The sequence below is a fragment of the Pogona vitticeps genome, chromosome 1 (genome assembly GCF_051106095.1).
Source record: "Pogona vitticeps strain Pit_001003342236 chromosome 1, PviZW2.1, whole genome shotgun sequence".
Classification (NCBI taxonomy): Eukaryota; Metazoa; Chordata; class Lepidosauria; order Squamata; family Agamidae; genus Pogona; species Pogona vitticeps.
In genome coordinates this window covers 67,801,520-67,822,479 of record NC_135783.1, presented here as the reverse complement: position 1 = coordinate 67,822,479, position 20,960 = coordinate 67,801,520, and the positions used below count along the sequence as shown (strand labels likewise).

At 41.1% G+C, this 20,960-nt stretch overlaps 1 protein-coding gene and 1 long non-coding RNA gene across 5 annotated transcripts in view; one reads left to right on the top strand and one right to left on the bottom strand.

Moving 5' to 3' along the window:
• The window catches only part of LOC140706997 (uncharacterized), a 36,535-nt gene extending 20,183 nt beyond the window's left edge, over window positions 1-16,352 (top strand). Inside the window, exon 2 of the long non-coding RNA XR_012087010.2 lies at window positions 1,659-16,352. This is a non-coding gene — a long non-coding RNA (uncharacterized LOC140706997). The remainder of the gene's footprint in view (window positions 1-1,658) is intronic.
• The window catches only part of PRKN (parkin RBR E3 ubiquitin protein ligase), a 982,733-nt gene that overhangs the window by 471,260 nt on the left and 490,513 nt on the right, over window positions 1-20,960 (bottom strand). The gene's annotated exons all lie outside the window — the stretch shown is intronic.

The window sequence follows — 20,960 nt, the reverse complement described above, 5'->3', positions numbered from 1 at the left end:
GATGAGTGTAATTGTCTGATTAACATGCTACACAGAAGGTGCATCTGCAGATCTTCAGCAAGCTCTGTTAACTTCAGCTGAAGCTACTGACCAAGCTGAGCCAGAATAGTTTACTAGTGCTACACAGAGAGGAAACAGGACATGTACACAATTGACCCTTGTGTGCACTTGTCTTGTACCAATCTCACTCTCTTTTCCTGCACATCCCTTTTGATTCTGCTTAATTGATTGGGTCATGATAAGGAGAAAGGGTGAAGGGGGGAGCAGGTTTAAGCTTTGTTCTTTGGTGTCTGATTGAATTTGGTTTTTTTTGGGGGGGGGGTTTCTTTATAGTACTGTGTTTTCAAATGTCTGACTATTTCAAAGCAAAGCAAAGCGTGCTACTTATATACCGCCCCATAGTGCTTCAAGCACTCTCTGGGTGGTTTACAAATTAATTATGCATGCTACACATTGCCCCCCCCCCAGCAAGCTGGGTACTCATTTTACCGACCTCGGAAGGATAGAAGGCTGAGTCAACCTTGAGCCGGCTACCTGGGATTGAACTCCAGGTCATGAGCACAATTTTGGTTGCAGTATAGTGGTTTAACCACTGCGCCGCACTTCATACAGTATTGTTTTGTCTTGTCATTTACCAGCATTGGCTAATCAGATATGTCTAAGAACAACAGAAGCAAAGTTTGATCAAGCATCTGACCCCAGATTCTGACAATCACAGCTGTTCTCTAGCTGAAGCTGGAGGCTGCACATTGCTATATAGCTAGCTGTTGACCTCTCTTTCGTGGATACAATTACAGTATAAAAGCACTAATCACTAGATTGCAATAGTAAATGAAGAATTATCATTCAAACCTTTAAGAAGCTGTCTAGCCAAGGAAGAAAATTCAATCTATTTAGCACTGAATAAATGAAATTTCCCTAGGATTCCTGTCTTGATAATAGGGATGTATGGACCTGACAGTTCACTTGTCGATAATTTCATTACTTATCACACACACAGGTGCATTTGACTCTGCCTGTTTCCCTTTCCTTCCAACTGGTCCTTTTAACACGAGTGTTTTTAAATTTGTGAACTGCTAGTACAGTAATGCCAACTACAGGCTACCCAAGCGGCCTTGTTTTGCATCACTCTTTAAAGCTAAAGTAAATATAGCAGCATTCAGATGGAAGGTGAAAAAGAGATGGAGAAAATGAGAAACCAGGAAGTAAAGATGGAAGAATAGAAATAAGCATTTCGTTAGAAGAAACTAAAAGCTCCACATTCTTAGACAACATTCTTTTTTCTACCAGAAATGTAACATCACAGAAAAATGTATACATATTTGATTTTCTTTAATTTTGGTTTAGTACTGTTCCAGCATACATAATGTATGAGCAGGCACCTAATACTCCCAAACTCCCTCTGCCAGTATTCCGGGGCCAAGCATATATTGTTAATTAAAGATATGACGTAAAGTACAGATATGCAGTGGAAGGTGTTCAGAATACACTCTTGTTCCACCTATACTGTACTGGTTTTGTCCTGTCATGGTAACGTGACACTTAATAAAGCCCAAGCGTATCTAAAGCAGTGAAGAAACAACACTACAAAAATTCTGCTTTATTATTTGTGACTTCTATTGGGCTCTATTTCAAGAATGAAACTGTTTCCCTTCTAGATGACTTCAGATGGAAGCTCCCCTCGGCATAAGCCAAATGTGAGAGATGACAGCTGTAGCTTATCAAGAAAAGCTGGAAGGCCTGACACTGTCCAACCATGCTCTAGCTTTATTTCAGGGTATGTAATACTATTACAAGATTTAAACTACATCTATTCAGCTTTAAAACAAATTGTTCATGTTGTGGATGATGAACAGTCTTTAATGAAACCCACCTCATCTTGGAATATTTTAGTGAGCATTTAGACTTCAGACAAATTTGAGGTTCCAAAACAAATCCTTTGAAAATTAAGACTACTGGGGTTAATTTTTCAGAGGTAGAGATCATGTTGTATCTAGTTATAGAAATAGATACACCTTTTTTCATTCATTTTTCTAAAGAAAGAAAGAAATCTCCATCTTTTAATCTGGACTGAAAAAAATATCAAGGCACATACAGAATTGGTCAGAACTCTGTACTCAGACAGAGTTCTGACTCCTGTCCTCTGAAGATGCCGGACACAGAGACTGGCAAAACGTTAGAAAGAACAATCTTCAGAACACGGCCAAAGAGCCCAAAAAACCCACAACAACCATCAGATCCCGGCCGTGAAAGCCTTCGAGAATACACACATACAGAACTGTTGAATGAAGGAAATTGCAGAATATTACTGGGAGAACCTATCCCACAATAGTTGCAATGCATCCAATTAAGAAGTGATATTAAGAAGAGTAACAATTAAATTGGAAGGAAAATGTGCCTCCCATTTTAAGTCCACATGGCTCTTTAATGAGTGGCAGAAAACAACATACACAGTGGGTGACATTTCAAATGAGTACTGTATATGTATCTGGTAACACTGTATCCTGACATTCCTTCATGCATATGCTCAAGTAAGATTTGTATAAAGTGATACTGTATTTAGGAGAAAGAAGGGGGGGATACCTTGTGGCAAAGATCTCATTAGCCAACAATTCAAATACAATGAGGCATGTTTCCAGACTTGTGCTTGGCACCTTTTAGTTGAACCAATGGATGAAATCCTGTGGCTGTTTTTGGGACATCTGACATCAGTTTATACAATCTTTTTTGCTGGTAACTATATCCCCTGACAGAACATAATTTTCATCTTCAAGCACAGTAACATGTCTTCTTCTAGATACACCCATGTGTGCATTCCCATTGCACAATCTCTTCCACCACCAACACTGATCTAATCTAGTGCATACTGACTGACCAACAAATGGTTAATCAATCTATTATATCATTACAACATAGAAACAAAATCCTAATGTCATAGTGCCACAGGTATAATAAAGAACAAGAAAATTGAATGTCAAGGCTTAGGAACTCTGTGTGTTTGTGTGTGTGTTTGTGTGTGTGTGTGTGTATACGTACGCACGCACAATGTTCCTAAGCCTACACACACACACACACACACACACACAAGGCAGACCAATTTTAAACAAGCATGCAAGGTGTAACCATGCATTGCAAGATTTTCATATATGCTTCATTTCACAGATGAGACATGTCCTCAGAAAGCATTTTATGGAAGTTTCACAGTAGAAGTAATTTCAGCGTGTGTGTGTGTGTGTGTGTGTGTGTGTGTGTGTGTGTGTGTGTGTGTGTGTGTGAGAGAGAGAGAGAGAGAGATCTTGCCAATGGAGAGAGGGTCTCTAAACTTTTTTCACAGATATAACCAGTGCAACCTTGCTCACCGGTGCTTTACTTTTTCACTTCTTTGATAGGGTGGTTAGCTTTGCTCACTGTTTCTATGAATATGTGCTGGCATGGCAGCTTTTCTACATCACCTCAACCAATCACACCATCTGTTGTTGTTGTTGTTTAGTTGTGACCCCATGGACCAGAGCACGCCAGGCCGTCCTGTCACACCATCTAAACCAATGCAAATGGATCTTTTTTTAAAAAAAGTAAAAGTCCTAGCAACTGAGGCAAAATCGACAAATCTTAGGAGGAGGAAACTCTGGGCTGATTCACATTTCCCTTTGCATCATATGGTCAGTGGGAAAATGTGAATGAGCCCATTCCAACTTAACGCCAATGATTTTATTCAGAATCTGTGTTTTGTAGTGGAGGAAGCAAAATCTGAGTGCCATTACATATGAGTGTCTATATATAGAGAGAGAAAGGTGTTCTGAAAGGTATCCCAACACTTCTTTCAGAGCTCTCTCTGCAGTCCAGGATAGAGGGAAAACATTTACCTTCACAACTTCACTACATTTGTAGGGAAGGCCTAACCTGAATACAAGAAGCATGAATGCATCAGAATCCCAGTGTTCACAAACAATTCTTGGATTGATATATAAAGGACCAGAGACCAATATACCACAAAGCACAAGCTAGGAAGCAACAACAAATTTGATTCATCTAGAGTATGTAAGGTCTTCTTATTCTCAGAAGTGGAAAAAGAATGAAGTGATAGAGAATTGAATGTATAGTTAAGCAATACATATAATAATTGTTGGAATCCAACGAACAAAGGTTGATGCCAAAAGTATTCACACAAAGTTGTTCTATTTTAAACCCAATCCTATATAATTTAAATAAAGAGTTTCCTTGCTCCATTTCATGAATTATTTATTTAATCGCTCCTTGCAAAGCAAAGGCAGCAGCATCAGTAGTGGTGGCAGCAGCCGCGGCAGCAGCAGCAGCAACAACAAAAGAATGGAAAGAATTGAAAATCCAATCATGCATGAATTGTTTAATTCCAAATATAAATGCAGGATTTTGTGCAGTAAGGTGAGTTACAAAGCCATATATTTGAGAGTTGATGAGAAATTGTCTTTTTGAAAAAATGTATCAATAAGGCCACTGCACACAAAAGCTGGAGGAAGGAAAATAAAGAGTGGTTCATCAGCATGCAACAGTCTCCTCTCAACTCCTTTTAACTGTATTTCAAAATGCTGCATGGAAAAAGGAAAACAAGAAAACAACAACAACAAAAAAATCAAATGAATTGGAGTACTAGAGTGCTGAGGTAGAGAAAAAAAATCATTACAGACCATAAAGTGAATTCAATCAAGAATTCTATGCCACAGCAAGCTGAAGATATAGTAATACTAATAGAAACTTAACATTAGCACTAGAAAAAATTGCAACTCACTACAATTTGCTGCCATCAATATGTGCTTTCAGGTGAAGTGAGGTTCTGCTCTATTTCGGTTACTGTGCATACAGAAGGATGTTGTTATTCTGAATAGAGTCATCCGGAGTTCGAGAGTGAGAGTAAAGGGTTGAGCTTCTTTAACCAACAGGTGGAACAATTTTATTTCAGTCTGCTTGTCAGGAAGGAGCTCTGATACACATTAACAAATGGCAATATCTCAAGTAAGAAATATAATAAACAAATGAGCAAACAACAAACTGATGAACTCGCAAGAGGAAAAAAGGAAGGAGATGTGTGACAGGTATCCAGCGTATTGCAAAGTGAGGAAGGGCCAGCAGGATCATTTGGCCAGGGTCTCAACCTTGGGTTGTGGGTATGGGCTCAAATTTTGACCTTTGCTAAGTGGCAAATTTGTAAAGGAGAGCAGCATGAGTAGTGGTGGGTTGGTACTTTAGAGCAAGGCAGTCACTGACCTACCAGGCTGAGACTACGCCCAGTCAGCCTTATCCTGCTTGCTTGCCTCCTTATATAAACAGTTCATGGGCTGGAGTTGGCTGTTAGCTTCTTCCTTGGTCAATGTCTCACTCTTTGTTTTGTGGAATCCAGCATCCCAGTCTCTCCCTCCAAAGAGTCAGTGGAACACAAAAAGAAACTCTTCTTAATGGTCCAAGAGAAGACAGGCAAGTGGGCGGCTCCAGGTACAGGAAAGGAAGATTAAAACCACCAGTTAACAGATTCTATCCAGTGCAATAGCTCTCAATCTCTGGGTTCCAGATGTTCTTGGACTAAAACTCCCAGAAGCCTTCACCATTAGCTGTGCTGGCCAGGCTTTTGGGGAGTTGTAGTAAAAACGTCTGGGGACCCAAAGTTGGGAACCACTGAGCGAGTGCATTCCTGCTTGTGCTCGGCAGGTTGTGCTAGGCTACTTTACTTTCAGTATTGCACTGTTGGCTGGATATATACAATCAACCCTTGAGTTACAAACTTAATCCATTCCAGAAGGAAGTTTGTAAGTCGAAAAGTTCGTAAGTCGAATCAGCATTTCCCATATGAATGCACTGAAAACCAATTAATCCGTTGCAGCTGTTTTTGGTTCATAGGTCGAGAGTCGGTTTGTAACTCGCATCATTAGTTCCCATAGGAACTAATGCAAAGCCGGTTAATCCGTTCCTGCCACTAGGGGCAGAATTTATTTTCCTTTTAACCTAAGATGACTTAGGTTTTTAAAAAAGAAAAGAAAAGAGGGAGGGAGGGAAAGAGGGAACAGACACCTTTTCAACAGAACACTTTGAAAAGCACCTTTTCAGCAAAGACAAGCACCTTCTGGGAAAAATCAAGCACCTTTCAGACAACAGATCACCTTGAAAAAGCACCTTTTCAATCAAGACAAGCCAATACAAGCACCTTTTGGGGGGGAAGGGGGGTAGCAAAGGAAGGAGGGAACACCTTTTAAAAATCCAAAAATCAAAAATTTTTAAAACCCCCAAAAATAAATATACAGTCCGTACAGCAACGTACCAGGCAGTCTGAAGACTGTTTCCAAATCCACTCTCAAAACGCTGGGAAGAGCGAGGAAGCAGGCAGGCACCCTCTTCACTGGCCAACGGTTAACTGAAAGTTCTAATTTCGTGCTTTCCCCACCTCCCGTGTGTTTTTTTTTGGTTCGTAACTAGAATCTAAGTTTGCAAGTTGAGTCAATATTTTTCTATCAGAGCGGTTTGTAAGTTGAAATGTTTGTAACTAGAACCGTTTGTAAGTCAAGGGTTGACTATAGTTTTGTTATAGCTCTCTTCTGATATAAAGGGGAGAAGAAACATTTGCTTTCTTTTATTTTTCTTGAAGAGTTCATAGGTATAAATAGGAGGAAAGCTGCCCAGAAGAATGACTCCTTATTTCATTTAACTTTGTTTTATTTGGTTGTGGAGACCAGGAGAGAAAGAACTCTTGGAGGTCTTTCTTTCTTTCTTTCTTTCTTTCTTTCTTTCTTTCTTTCTTTCTTTCTTTCTTTCTTTTCTTAATTGTGTACAATGAACTTGCAAGGAATTAGGGGGCAGTCTTTAATTTCCAAAAGAACAGGGTCATGGAATGGAGTAGGGGGTGGAAGGAAATGTTACCCTTGTTATGTGGCTTGTAAGCATTTTGATGCAAGTGGGCACACACAGAACATGGGAAATTATTCTTGAACCAGAATCCCCAAATTCCCACAGCCACTGACCATGTTAGCTGATGGATGCTGTGGATGTAATTTTAAAAAGTAATATTTTTCATCAGATCTGGCTGTGATCTTTTAATATGTGCACTGATTATATTTCACATTAAATTGTGACTACTGTTCAGTATAGGGATGTGGTGCTGCTGAGGGTTAAGCCGCAGAAGCCTCTGTGCTGCAAGGTCGGAAGACCAGCAGTCGTAAGATCAAATCCATGCGACAGAGTAAGCTCTCATCCCTTGTCCCATCTCTTGCCAACCTAGCAGTTGGAAAGCATGTAAGAAATGCAATAAATAGGTACCACTATGGTGGGAAGGTAACGACATTCCATATCTAGTCGCGCTGGCCACGTGACCATGGAACCTGTCTACGGATAAACGCTGGCTCTACAGCTTGGAAATGGGGATGAGCACCACCCCCTAGAGTTGGACACGAGTGGACTAAATGTCAAGGGGAACCTTTACCTATAATAAATAAATCAGGAAGTAACCTCAGCAAACAGTGACTATTGGACACACCGAATAGTCTAGGAATTTCAATATAAAGTTTTCTGATTCGTCACTTTATCATTTATCCCACAATACATCCAATCCTAACTAAAATCCATCAGCCGTTGGTAATGCCTGAATCCGAGGGTGGGGATTGAAGGATCAGGGGCCTCAAAATCTAAAAGCTACCTGGGCCCAACTAAGAATTTTTTTAAAAAATGCAGAGAGTATCACATATAGAGCAAATCAACCTAATGGATAGTTGTGGTTTTTGCTCAGTGCAGTATGTTCCTGATCCTCAGGGGGGAACACATTAATTCCACTAAGGGCCAGGAAGCTGCACTGGTGAAGCTGAGAGAGGGAGAGAGGTATGGAGACAATTCATTTGGAGATTTCATCACAGTATCCCACTCCTCCAGTAAATGGTGCCTATGGAGGTTGGATTTTATTCTATTCCATTTGATAAATTTAATTTATAATTGGTTCATTTCAATCCACCTCTGTGATAGATGGTTGCTGCAGCAACACAATGGAGTGGAATAAGTCCCAACATTCCATAACACTGACCACAATCATTATATTGCACACTATTTTGAAATATGGTACTCTCCCCTCACTACAGATTTCTATTCATAAAGTCAATGGAGAAGTGGCATATCATATACCTAGAGACCACTGAATAAGGTATCTGAGTATCCAGAAAGATTCAAGTCTGTGAGATGAATATATCAGTCTACTGGCACTGTTATTAGTAATACTGTGTTTCTCTGAAAATAAGACAGGGTTTTATATAATTTTTGCTCCAGAAAATACAGTAGGGCATGTTTAATTTTTTTTTCAAGTACAACAATCTACATTTATTCAAATACAGTCATGTCATGTTCTGGTTGCTGCTCAATGGTGGAGGGAGGGGTTTCACTGAACTAGGATGTATTTTTGGGGCAGGGCTTATATTACGAGCATCCTGAAAAATCATACTAGGGCTTATTTTCAGGTTAGGTCTTAATTTCGGGGAAACAGGGTAATACTAATGCTAGCTCTACTGCCCAGCGCACTTCAGTAGCGTGGAGCTTCTTTGTCTCCCTCCTGGTATATTGCGAGACATGAGAGCTTCACAAATGTGACCCAGGATGGGAAGGGAAGGAGCACGCTCTCTCTCCTCCTTTCAGCCTCTTTTCGAGGCTTGCAACCCATCCTGCCACCCTATGTATTAGTGTGAGTTTTCTGGTCACCTTTTGGGGCTGGCTAGGAATTTCTGACCCATATTTCTGAATGGCAGTTGACTGCAGGGGGGTGTTGCCTATCTCACACTGGTCGGGGTGTGTGGATGGAACAGGTTTTGGTGAGTCCCCTTGCAATCACAGGCAACGTATAGCTCATCCAACCTCCCAGCGCTGCAGATCATGAGATTACAGTGCATGTAGGATGTGCTGGGGCCACACCTGGACCAATGATCACCAAGGGGAAGTTTGCTCGAGGTAAGGGGGTGGTCAAATTTGGGCCGGCCGGGATCTCACTGTCTTCAGGACCACAACACCTTGGGGCATGGAACTCGTCCATTTGTTTGGTAAGGGGTTTGGTGAGAACCTAAAAGCAAAACCTGTTTCTACTATACGGCAGGTCTTCCTTTTGTGGTTGGCTTTATTGGTTATGTAATAAAGTGTGGACCATGTTTTTCCCATAAAGCTTGTCTCACCTCATTATTCTGGGGTAGGGGGGCAATGATCTATATACAGTGGTGCCTCGCTTAATGAACGCTTTGTTTAACGACGAATTCACTTAGCGATGACATTTTCGGAGTGATCTTGTGCTCCGTTTAACAATGTTCCCTACGGGCGATTTTTGCATAGCGATGTTTGGGACCATGCGTCGCATAACGATGACAGTTTGGGTCCCCCTGTTTTGTTTAACGATGGTTTTGATAGCCTCATGTTAGCTGTTTTTTAAATGTTTAAAAATGTTTTAAAATGTTTAGAATGCTTGAAATCATAAGTACACTTAATAAACCCTTTGTTAAACTAATTTGACTTTGTTCCAACTCTTCTTAAATTTGTTGTAATTTTCCCCCCATTGAGATGCATTGAATAGGTTTCAATGCATTTCAATTGGGGAACCGCGTTTCGCTTAGCGATGTTTCCTATGGCGATTTTCGCTTAAGGACAGCAATTCATTCCTATTGGAATGGATTATCCGGTTTTCAATGCATTTCTTTTTTTTTTTTAATTTTATTTTCAAAACTATTGGGTAATGGGGAAGGAATACAAAAGGCAAAGGGCAGTGGGGGGGAATGGAAAAAGGGTTTTGAGAATAAGAAAACATCAAATGCATAATCATTCAATCTTACATATCAAGTATATAAACATCTAATCTATTCATGTTCCAATAAAGGTTCATCTTTCTTCTTCTTTTTCTTCTTCTTCTTCTGACTATTTTGTCTATGTATTAACCTCTTTAGCTTTCAACTTATACGTGTAATACAGCTTAAATCTATGTTATTCCCACAGCATCAGAACACCAAGGCCAATTGTGAAATATATCCCCTCTTTCACCCTCCTTTTTTCTTGAGAATACACTCAGCAGACCCAAAATAATATAAATCCTGCTCTCCCCTCCCCTTTCCTCCCTGTGCTTGTTTTGTTTCTGCGACTCTTTTTTCTTCCATATTTTAGAAGGGGAAACAATATCATTCAAAGTTTGCTTTTCAACCTCAATTTCCTTATCTGCTATTGCTACATCTCTTACTGGGTGGTCCTCCATCCCTTGTATATTATCTGATATCTTCATCAATACAACCGGTTCTGAGATCTCTTTTTGGTGTAATTTAACCTCTGCTACCTTCCTTCCCCTAGAGCCTCCAATCACGTCTTCCATCTGGTCAATATAATAATTTACCTGCATGAATTTTTGCAACAGTGACATCTGAAAAGAGGTTTTCCAGTCTAGCCACCGATCTGTAATTTTCTCAGGGGGAGGTTCCATTTTCTGTTTCCACTATTTTCACATAAAATTCCCTCTCCCCTTTACCCCAGTACACATCCAATATTTCTAATATTTCACCTTGCAACTATACCATATTAGCAATAAGATAGTAGGTACATTCAAGTAAGAGATGAAATCTAAAACATAAATCTCTCAAATGTCTTTGTAGTCCAGTCCTTTTACACGTCGCTAATATCTTCAGACCGGTTGCTTCTTCTTTTCCTCTTCTCCAAGTTTGTTTTAACCTTCACCCGGCAAGACTCTATTATTAGAATGTCATTTGTCAAGATCCCAGTTCAGTTCAAACCACATAGCCCCCAGTTCACAGCTCACAGTCCGTTTCTTCCTTTTACTTCCAAAGACTTCCTTCTCCTCCCCCGAACAGGGAGATCCAGCAATCAGAGTCCCGGCAATATATTATCCACGGAAAGCAGAGTCCCACACAGTCTAAAAATATATAACCACAGAGGAAAAGGGGTCCAAAGTGAACAGCTTGCAACAGAATTTATTTTTTCAAGGCCCGTCAGTTGATTCTTCAAGAGTTATTTTTCCTCCTTTAATGGAGACACGAGCTATTTCTGCCTGGCTGTTCCTTTAGAAATAACTCGACCTTCAGCTTGGGTAAAGCTGGAATGCTAGGAATGCCGCTCCTTATCTCATTTGGTCATAAATTTGCACACAATCACTTGTTCTTCATTTAATGAGGTTCTTCATAGAACAAGGGCTTCCACTTACTTTGATGTATACTTTCGCCGTGCTTCTGTTTTCTTATTCTCGGCGAATGGAGCTGTCTTTGACTAGTTGCCAAAAATGGTGCCCATCTTCGTCTGTGCTGATGTGAATTTCCAGAAGAAAGACAAATCGAGTTGCTGCCCAATCTTCTAACTTCTGTGGCTCACCAGCTGCTGCAGAAGGGTCTCTCCTGACTCTTCCTTGCCCCCCCCATTTCTGGAAGGGTCCCAGACCAAAGTGGTTCTAGCTTTCCCCGGGAGCTATTCCCCAGAGCTGCTAGCTTCACCAAGACGAAGCTCCTCCTCTCCCGGTTTTCAATGCATTTCAATGGGAAACCGCGTTTTGCTTAGCGATGTTTTCCCATAGCGACGATTTTTTTGGAACCAATTAAAATCGTTAAGTGAGGCACCACTGTACTATGTGAGATGTCAAAGCAATTTGAAAATACATTTTTTAAAAAATATACTAAAACCAATTAAATAACTAAAAATAAGACAAAATGCATTTCTTTCTTGATTGTGGTCTACATCTCAGTTATTCAAGCTATTCATTGAGTCTATATAGAGCAATGGTTCCCAACCTCGGGCCCCAGGATGTTCTTCAACTACAACCCCTAGATATCCTGGCCAACACAACTAATAGTTAAGGCTTCTGGGAGTTTTAGTCCAAGAACAACTGGGAACCCAAGGTTGGGGACCACTGGCATAGAGAAAATGTATAACACTGCACATCTGTACAATGGAAGACACAAGTAACATTGGATAGAATTGACATGCATGTATGGGTATTGTTCAGCTTAAGGATTCCATACATGGCATTCTTGCAAAACGAGGACCCACAAGTTTTGTGAAGATCCTGCAAAGCAGCAAACGTAGTGAACCTCTGGAAATAAAAAAATACATAATTCAAAGGGCAAAACTGGCATATTAGTGGCATGCTCCTAATGTTCATTCACAGATCCTAACAGCAACTAGAAAATAAAATAAAGGAAGGATTACATCTTGTGAGGAAATTGACCCCTTTACAATAAAGTTAAAAACTGAGAATCTTCTCTTAGATTCATTGCTGTTTTTCAAACTTGAGAACCAGGACAGTTGTCTACTGAGACCTAGAAAGTGGAAAGATGTAAAATGGGCAAGAACTACTTTATTTTGGGCTATGCAAAACAGGCCTCCTGCCACAACAGCATCAAACCTGCAACTAGGAAACACAAAAGCAGAATAACATATGCACATTAATTAATTAAATTTACAGCCTAAGAAAATATGTTCTTTGGGCAGTTTGCAAAAGAAATTGTGTGCTTGCATTTGTTTATGCCCAAGGAAGAAAATAAACAGTGCAACTCTTAAAATACGCCTTGTAACAGTGACATTTTTTGTTAAAATTGCACAAACTTGTATCCTCAATTCATCTACTGTATAGATTCTATACTAATAACATCTCATCATTCCGAGCTATGAAACGTAGTAGCACAGAACACTGCTTAGGCATGGGGAGATGGGGAAGCACGGTATCAGAAGATGGCAAAACAAATCTCTTTTATATTTACCTCAGAGAGCAGAAAGTAATTTAAAGCCATCATTCTCCTTTCTTTCCCCCCTCCTCATTTTCCCTGCCCTTGCTGAGTGAACAAAGCTCAATCTCTAAGTCTCTTTCTGAGCTTTCGAAGCACAGATGGGACGAAAAAGGACTTCAGAAGGTTTCTAGCTGCCCGACTGGCTTTTTTTCATGAGCTTAATAAGATTTGTTTCATAATAAATGAAGTAGTATGTTTCACATTTTTTCCCTTCAACAAGAAATAAAGACAGAAAACAGCAAAAGAAAAGAAAAGAAGACACATGGCTACTGCTTTCTGGCTTTCAAACATCCTTCTCTTCATATCTCAGATGTCCAAAGAAGCATTTCATTTATTGTGGCATATTGTAATAATATACTGTATTTTAAAAGGCAAAGGAAATGCTCAATATACAAAGCATAAGCAGTCACAGTAAATGTAAACCTACAAATATTTTTTAAATGTAATTAAAATAAGGCAGTAAAATAAGATAGGAAATATTTCCCACCAGCATCAACCCTTTTGGAAAGCCAGTATGGTATAGTGCACAGAGTGTCCAACAATGAATAAGGACAACTTCATAGTTCGAATTTCCACTCAGCCACGGAAGATCATCTGGGCAATGGTAAACCATTCCTTGAACATCTTATATAGCTTGGAAACCTTATTAGGGTCACTATAGATTGGAAGCAACTTGATGGCACAAAACAAAATCCAGCCTTTAGTAACACTCAAAGGAAAGTGCAAAGAACAAAGCACAAAAGCAGAAATATTGCTGAATATTGAGAAGACAAAAATAAAGACTACTGAAGGATTGCACAACTTTAGAGTCGTAAATGAAGAAATTGAAATTGTTCCAGATTTCCTGTACCTTGGTTTAATCATTAACCAAAATGGACATCATAACCAAGAAAGCAAAAGGAGGTGGAGATTTGGAGGGCAGACCTGCAGGAATTAGGAAAGATCCTTGGATTGCTAGAGACAAGGGTTAAGGTTATTCAGATGATGGTATTCCTGGCTTATTGTGTACAGATGTAAAATTTGGGCAATGAAGAAAGCTGACAGGGAAAAAAATCTAATTAGAAATCTGGTGTTGAAGGGAGCTTTACAGTCACCAAAGACTACCAGAAAGACAAATAAGTGGTTCTTGAACAAATCGAACCTAAATTTTTACTGTAAGACTAATCTGAGGTTATCATAATTTATGTTCGAGACAAAAAATCACTGAAAAAGAAAATGATAGGAAAAATAGGCGATAGGAAAAGAGGAAGGTGCAACTTGAGATGGTTTGACTCAATAAAGGAAGTCAACCTTAGTTTGCAAGAACTGGGCAGAGTATGGTGGCTATTAATTCATATGTTTGACATTAGAACTGACTTTAGAGGACATAACAAAAAAGTAAAATTCACACTAGACAAATGCAATGTGTTATACATGGGACTGCCTTCAAAAAGTGTACTGTAGTTAGAAATATTACAGAATGTGGTAGCCAAAATGTGTATATATTCAGCAGTTGAAGGCAGCAGGAAATGAGGAAGACTGAATATGAGATGGGACTGGCTCAATAAAGGAAGCCATGGCCTTGAGCTTGTAAGACTTGAGCACAGCTATCAATGATGGGCCTATCAGGTTTCTTCTGATTTATGGTAACTCTATGAATTTGTGACCTCAAAGAGTTACCATAAATCAGAAGAAACCTGATAACACAGAACAACAACATCATCTTTACGAATGTATTAACCTGGGCTTAAAAGATGTTTATGGGATGCCAATTTGCTTCCAGGCATAACGTGAAGTGAAAAAGCAGAATTTGCAAATGAGAAATATTTAATTAACATTGGAAGGGACCTTTGCTAAGCAGATCTAGCAAAATCTTGGCTGTGGGGAAGGGCATTGATGGATAATAGAGTTAAAATTATGTGTTGTTTAGAACTTCCATTTTAATTAAGTTTCCAGTTGATTGCACAAGAGCAGTACCTCAGCAATGCCAAAGTGTTCTGGGGTGGAATTAATACTTAATGCAAAGCAAACAACTGATAATAAATAAAGGACTGAATCCTTTTAAGGAATTGTGGAGTGCAATGCCATGTAGGAAGCGCATTCTGCACAATCCCTGGCATACCCTTCATAAACACTGAAAGCAACAGGACTTCCATACGTGCAAGGGGAAGTGAATACCCCCTTATGCAAATAGGAAGAAGGGGAAATGTGTGTGCAATAGACAATTGTGTGTATAGTAAAAATAAAGAAGATTCCCAGCTCTCAAAAATACAGCGTGCAAAAGGTCAACGAACTCTACCCAGCCACAAGGACAGGGGATCACTACACACAAAAGACCAGCTAATGACACCCATCAACCACAGTGACAGATAATCCCTCCCTCTTACCACAACAATACACACTAATCACACATCTACAGAAAAAGACAAAAGCCTATCTCACAGCCATAAATACACCACTCCCAAGCCAACTACACCAGAGCACAGAGTGCTGTCCTCTGAAGATGCCGGCCACAGAGACTGGCGAAATGTTAGGAAGAACAATCTTCAGAACACGGCCAAAGAGCCTGAAAAACCCACAACAACCAAATGCCTATGGAATTATTGACCCTCATTCCATTAAGAGGTCTACATGAGCCAAATTTAATTAGAAACAAACTAATAGGAAAGCATATTTATTCTTAGGACAATTGTGTCTTAGGACAACTGTGCAATCATTCCTGGGTTCAAGAAACATGATTTGAAGAAAGACCGGGATAACATGAAGCCTAGAAAATCTAAATAGGTCAGATAACATTTCACAATTTTGCTGTTATTGCGGTATCTCTTTTTGGGATAGATACCGTATTGTACCTCATCATGTCACCCATGATGCGAGGATACCTCATTGCAGACATGGTCATTTGAAGACTCGAAGTATTATCACATGAAAAAAAACACTCACAATAAACATTTGTGTGCTGTCTCATCACTGGGAGTTGCCACCCAAGCTTTTCCTAAAGCAAAAACTTTGCAGTAAAAATGGGAATTCTTCCTTGAACAAAACGTTTGAGATTTGTCAAGAGCTGCTAAAGGAAATCCAAGGAGCTAAGGAATTGTTTCAGGGGTGGGTGGGATCAATCTCTATAACTCTGTATTCCTTCAGAGCATTTCTCCTCTTTAGTATGACAGAAAGGGATTAAAAGCAAAAACAGAGAAAGAAAATCAAAGCAGTGTGAAATATAATCAAAATCAACTTAAGAACACATTAGCTTGTCATGACTGCTAATTAAACCTGACCAAATAGAATAGATACAGATTTCTGAGAAAATCTGACTTGTTCTCTGGTGTTGGATTCCAGTGACCAAAACAAAGAAAATGAGAAACTATCAGGATTTAAGAACTGATTAAATTTACTGGCCTTGTGATGGAGCTGCTGAATAAAACTGCTCCATTGTGTTCTGGGATTTGTACCAAACTGTGAACTAACAAAGAGGATGAAATTGGCTGAACTGGATCTACCACAAGGGTCTGATGAAACAGAAGATAAGAGTCTTGGCTCCACACTGCCTGACAGTTCTAAAATGGATTGAGCATGCTACTCTGGAGAGCACAATCATGGAAGCAGAGAAGGGAAAAAACATCTTTAACTTTGTCAGGAAAAAAAAATAATGCCAAAAAAAGTGCTTAAAGCGCTATCTGGGCGGTTTACAATTTTTTAATTATATGGCCTACCCTGGCAAACTGGGTACTCATTTTACCGACCTCGATAGGATGGAATGCTGCGTCAGCCTTAAGCCAGAATCCGTTGGGATCAAATGCTGAGTGTGAGCAGAGTTTTGGCTGCCATACTACAGTTTAACACTGTGCCACGAGGCTTTTCGAATTGGTTTACCACTGCTTTTGTTCTGGGGGAATCCTGGTACTGTACAGCTTGCCCAAGGCAACACAGACTGGCTTGACTCAGTTGAAACATAGTGAGAAATCAAATTCTCAACCTCTTGCTCTGCAGCCAGATACCTAAACCACTGAGCTATCCAGCCAGCATTAAATTATTAAAACAATAATATAATCAGATCACTATGGAAGCTGCTTGCCCGTGTTGTGCTGAAGAGGCTCCAGGTGCTTGCAGACAGAGTGTATCCAGAATCACAGTGTGGATTTCGAGCTAACAGATCCGCCACTGACATGGTATTCTCCCTTCAGACAGTTGCAGGAGAAATACATAAGCTAAACACCTTCCATATGCATTGCCTTCGGCGCATTTTGGTATCACCTGGCAGGATAAGTCCCAAACAGAATAGTCCTAGAATGAGCTGAAATTTTTAGCATGTATATATTTCTGAAACAGCGATGTCTATGTTGGCTTGGGCATGTTGTGAGAGTGGCTGATGGTCGGATTCCAAAAGATCTCTTGTATGGAGAATTAGTGCAGGGAAATCTCTTTTCTCTTTCAAAATTTCACAACTAGGATGTTCAGCTGTTTTAGAAAGCGAGCTGGAGGAATTCTAATAGTAGTAGTCCAAAAAAAAGTTTTCAGCCCGCCTCTGAGTACTTCAGACTCTACGCAGTTCCAGGTGACCTCATTTTTCATAATAATCTTGGGCCTTTTGGATTTCTTGCACTGCAGCCCCAAGAATTCTCCTGGAATTCCTGCAGCCAGAATTCTGAGGGCTGCAGCCAAGAAATCTATATCCACAAAGGAGTTCTTTTGCTCTTCCATATGGATGGAAATAACTAGGAGTGGCTAAACTCCAGGGACACCACAAGGGGTTATGGGATCTCTGTGCCCATTAGGCCCTGTGATGAGTGCTTCTCAAAAAAACTACCAATCTTGCTGGTAGACTCCCTGGAGCTTAGTCTTTGGTGACTCCCTAAAGCAGTGATGGTGAACCTTTTTGAACCCGAGTGCCCAAACTGCAATACAAAATCAACTTATTTCAAAGTGCCAATACTGCAATTAAAACCTGAATGCTGAGGTTTTAGTTTAGAAAAAACAACTGTTCCTGCACTACAAGGGTTAAATGCTTCTCCCCCATGGGTGGTATTAACAAATAAATACTTACTGGTGGGGCAAATCTGCCTTCCAGTGGGAGGGAGTTCCAAAGGCTGGGAGAGTCTTTGAAACACATAGTGCAGGGATAGTACAGGGATTATTATAAAATAATCGTACTGTAGTTGCTTCAAAAACTTAGATTGTTTTCTTAACGGGCTCCCTATAACATCATTTTCATGGCAAGGACAAGAAAAAATGTCCCAAAAGAAGCAAACAAAAGGGTCAAAGGCTTCATTGTGTGACTATGCCCATCCTTATTCATTTATTACTTTCATTTTTTCCCTAGCTCAGGGCTTAGGAAAGTTCCTTTTGGTGCAAATGCTGGAAGATAACTTTTTGGAGCACCAGCCTAGAATCCTGTCAGAAGGCCAACATGGGGAGATTTAACAATCAGAGGGATTGGTGACAGGGGATACATTAATAGGCCACAAAAAATCATGCAAAATGCAAGCTTTTGTGGATGAATCACATGATCAGAGGGACTGCTGACATCATCTTCAGGACTCAGCCAATCCCAAGGGTGCTGCTGCTGCCTTGGGAACCCAACCCCACTCTCCTGTGTCTTTGTGACCTCACAGAGCCCCACCTCTCTGCTGGCAGATAAAAGGGGCTTGGTGGGCAGGGCAGGAGACCAGAAGGGAGGCCAGTGGCCAGAGGGCAGTCCAGCAGAGAGAGTGGCAGTGGCTGCAGGGGACCCAGCCCTTCTGCCCAAAGCAAGTTCTCTTGCAAAAGCAGATGAACTTGCTATGTGGGCTTGCGAGTTAACAGCTCAAGTCTGGCGGAGATCCATGGCTTGAAGCTGGCTGATGTTGGTGATGGACTGGGGGGAAGTAGGTGGACGTAGCCAGACAGAAGCTGGTGGAATCCCCCTGCGGAAGCTGGCTGAGGCTGCAAGGCGGAGGCCAGCAGAGGTTGGCGGATGAAGCCGGGGGATGTTAGCCTCCTGAAACCAGCTGGCGGAAGCTTGGTGGATATCGGTGGATGGAAGCCCGGGCGTGTGTATGAATGGCTGGTGGAGTGAAGGTGTGTGTGTGTCAGGGGGGTGGAGTGTGTGTGTGTGTGTGAGTGTGTGTGTGAATGGGCTGGCTGGCATGTCTGTGACCCAAGCTGGTGGAGGCTGGCTTCAGAAGCGGAGTGGAAGAGATGAATGGGTGAATATTCCTGGTGGAAGCCAGTGGATGTTGGCAGGTGGAACCTCGTGACAAAGTTGCCAGAACATTGGTTGGTGGATATGCCTGGGTTGAAGCCGGTTGATGGCAGCGGATGAGCTCAGCCCTTAGTTATTTTTCTCTCTTTCTCTTGAAGGGCCCGATCCGTCCTCTTCCCCAGGGGGATTTGAGGGACCAGAAGGCAGGCGTCCTGCTAGAGCTGAACCAGGCCGCTGTCTCCGCTGAGGATACCCATTTAGTCTCTTTTCCAAAAACAATAAAAGAATTTTCCAGAATGGTTTTGAAGTGTTGTCTTGGTTGTCAGGGGCTGTCACAGGATTATCTTCCCCACCCCTCATTATATCTGGGGCCCAATGCCTGGGGTGGGTCTTTGGGAAGTCATGGTGTGGGGCCTTATGATGTCACAGAAATTGGGAACATAATATTTCTCCATGCATTTGTGAGGGAGTGAGCTAGGCATTGTGAGTTCCCTGTCTGAGCGTATATTATGTGTCGTGTTGGACAGACACAGGAAGCCAGTGAGCCCTGGTGCCATTTGGAGAGGGTTGGAGTTGGGTACCCAAACACTATGGCCACCCCATAACAATAAACGAGACTCACTTCTTCCCTTCCACTACTGCTCCTCACATTTGTTTGCCTGGCCTGGAGATTCAGGGGAGCCCAGCCATTTCCTGGCACACTAGCTCATTCTCCAAGACCTGGCAAGCCTCATCTTCATCACCAACACCATGAGCACGCCATGGACAGCTCCTTGCAGAGGAAATATGCCACTTTGAAGAAGCTTCCAGTCGAACCTCTCACGCCAGTGCCACACCCAAGGAAATGGAGATGGGCAATGATTTGGAGATGTGCGTAGATGAAAATTCAGGTGGATCTATGCCATGGACAGATGGCAAAAATACACAGGTACTGCAAAATCTGCTGCTTGAGGGCAGTGGCTGCCTCTGAGTGCCTAGTGCAGTGATAGTGAACCTTTTTTGAGCCCGAGTGCCCAAACTGCAACACAAAATCAACTTATTTATTTCAAAGTGACAATATTGCAATTAAAACCCGAATGCTGAAGTTTTAGTTTAGAAAAAAAAAAACAACTGCTTCTGTACTGCAAGGCTTAGATGCTTGTTTCCCCCCCCCCCCTATGGGCAGTATGAACAAATAAATACTTACTGGTCCTCCAATCCTCCAATGGTCGCCATTGCACCCCTCCACTAGACCACTGCACCAGCAGAGGGGAGTGCCGAAATCCAGGATTGGAGGATGGGTAAGCATTTCTCTATGGCGACTTATGGCTCGTGTGCCCACAGAGAGGGCTCTGTGTGCCATCTGTGGCATGCGTGCCATAGGTTCGCCATCACTGCTCTAGAGCTTAGTCACTCCCAGGTGTTTCCTTACTCCTCAGAGGCAAAATGGTCACGCATGAGGATTACAGAAGTCTACATGTAAATGCTGAAAAACTTTTCTGTAGATTCAAATTCCTTGCCTACACCTCCTAGACCTCTGGCTGATGGAATTTGTGGTGGATTCTGTGTGTTGCAGTGCAAGAAACCCCCAAGTTCCTTGTCTATTCATTACACAAACATAGGTGTATTCGGTGCAGGACATGGGAAAGGGCCTTCTCTATTGCTCAGATGTTGGAATTCTTGACTGGCCCCATCTCTGCAGGTGAAGACTTTTCTCTTCAGGCAAGCTTTCCCTTAGTGACTACCTGTCTGAGCAAAGTTCTTCAATGGATGGTTGTACCTTACTGCTTCCAATGTGTTTTGGTATTACTTATGTTTTTAACATGGTATTTGATTGATCTTTTTAGTATTTCTATTCTTATTGTTGTTAGCTTTAAATACTGTCTTTTAATTATATAAGCTGACTTGAGTCCTCTTTAGGGAGAAGGCAGGGTAAAAAATTGTAAATTAATTAATTAATTAATTTCTGTATGTCTCACTTTAACAGAGGGTTGGAATTGATGTCCCTTGGAGTCTGTTCCAAATCTACAATTCTAATTCCAGGATTTCATTTCAGTACTATGTTCCTC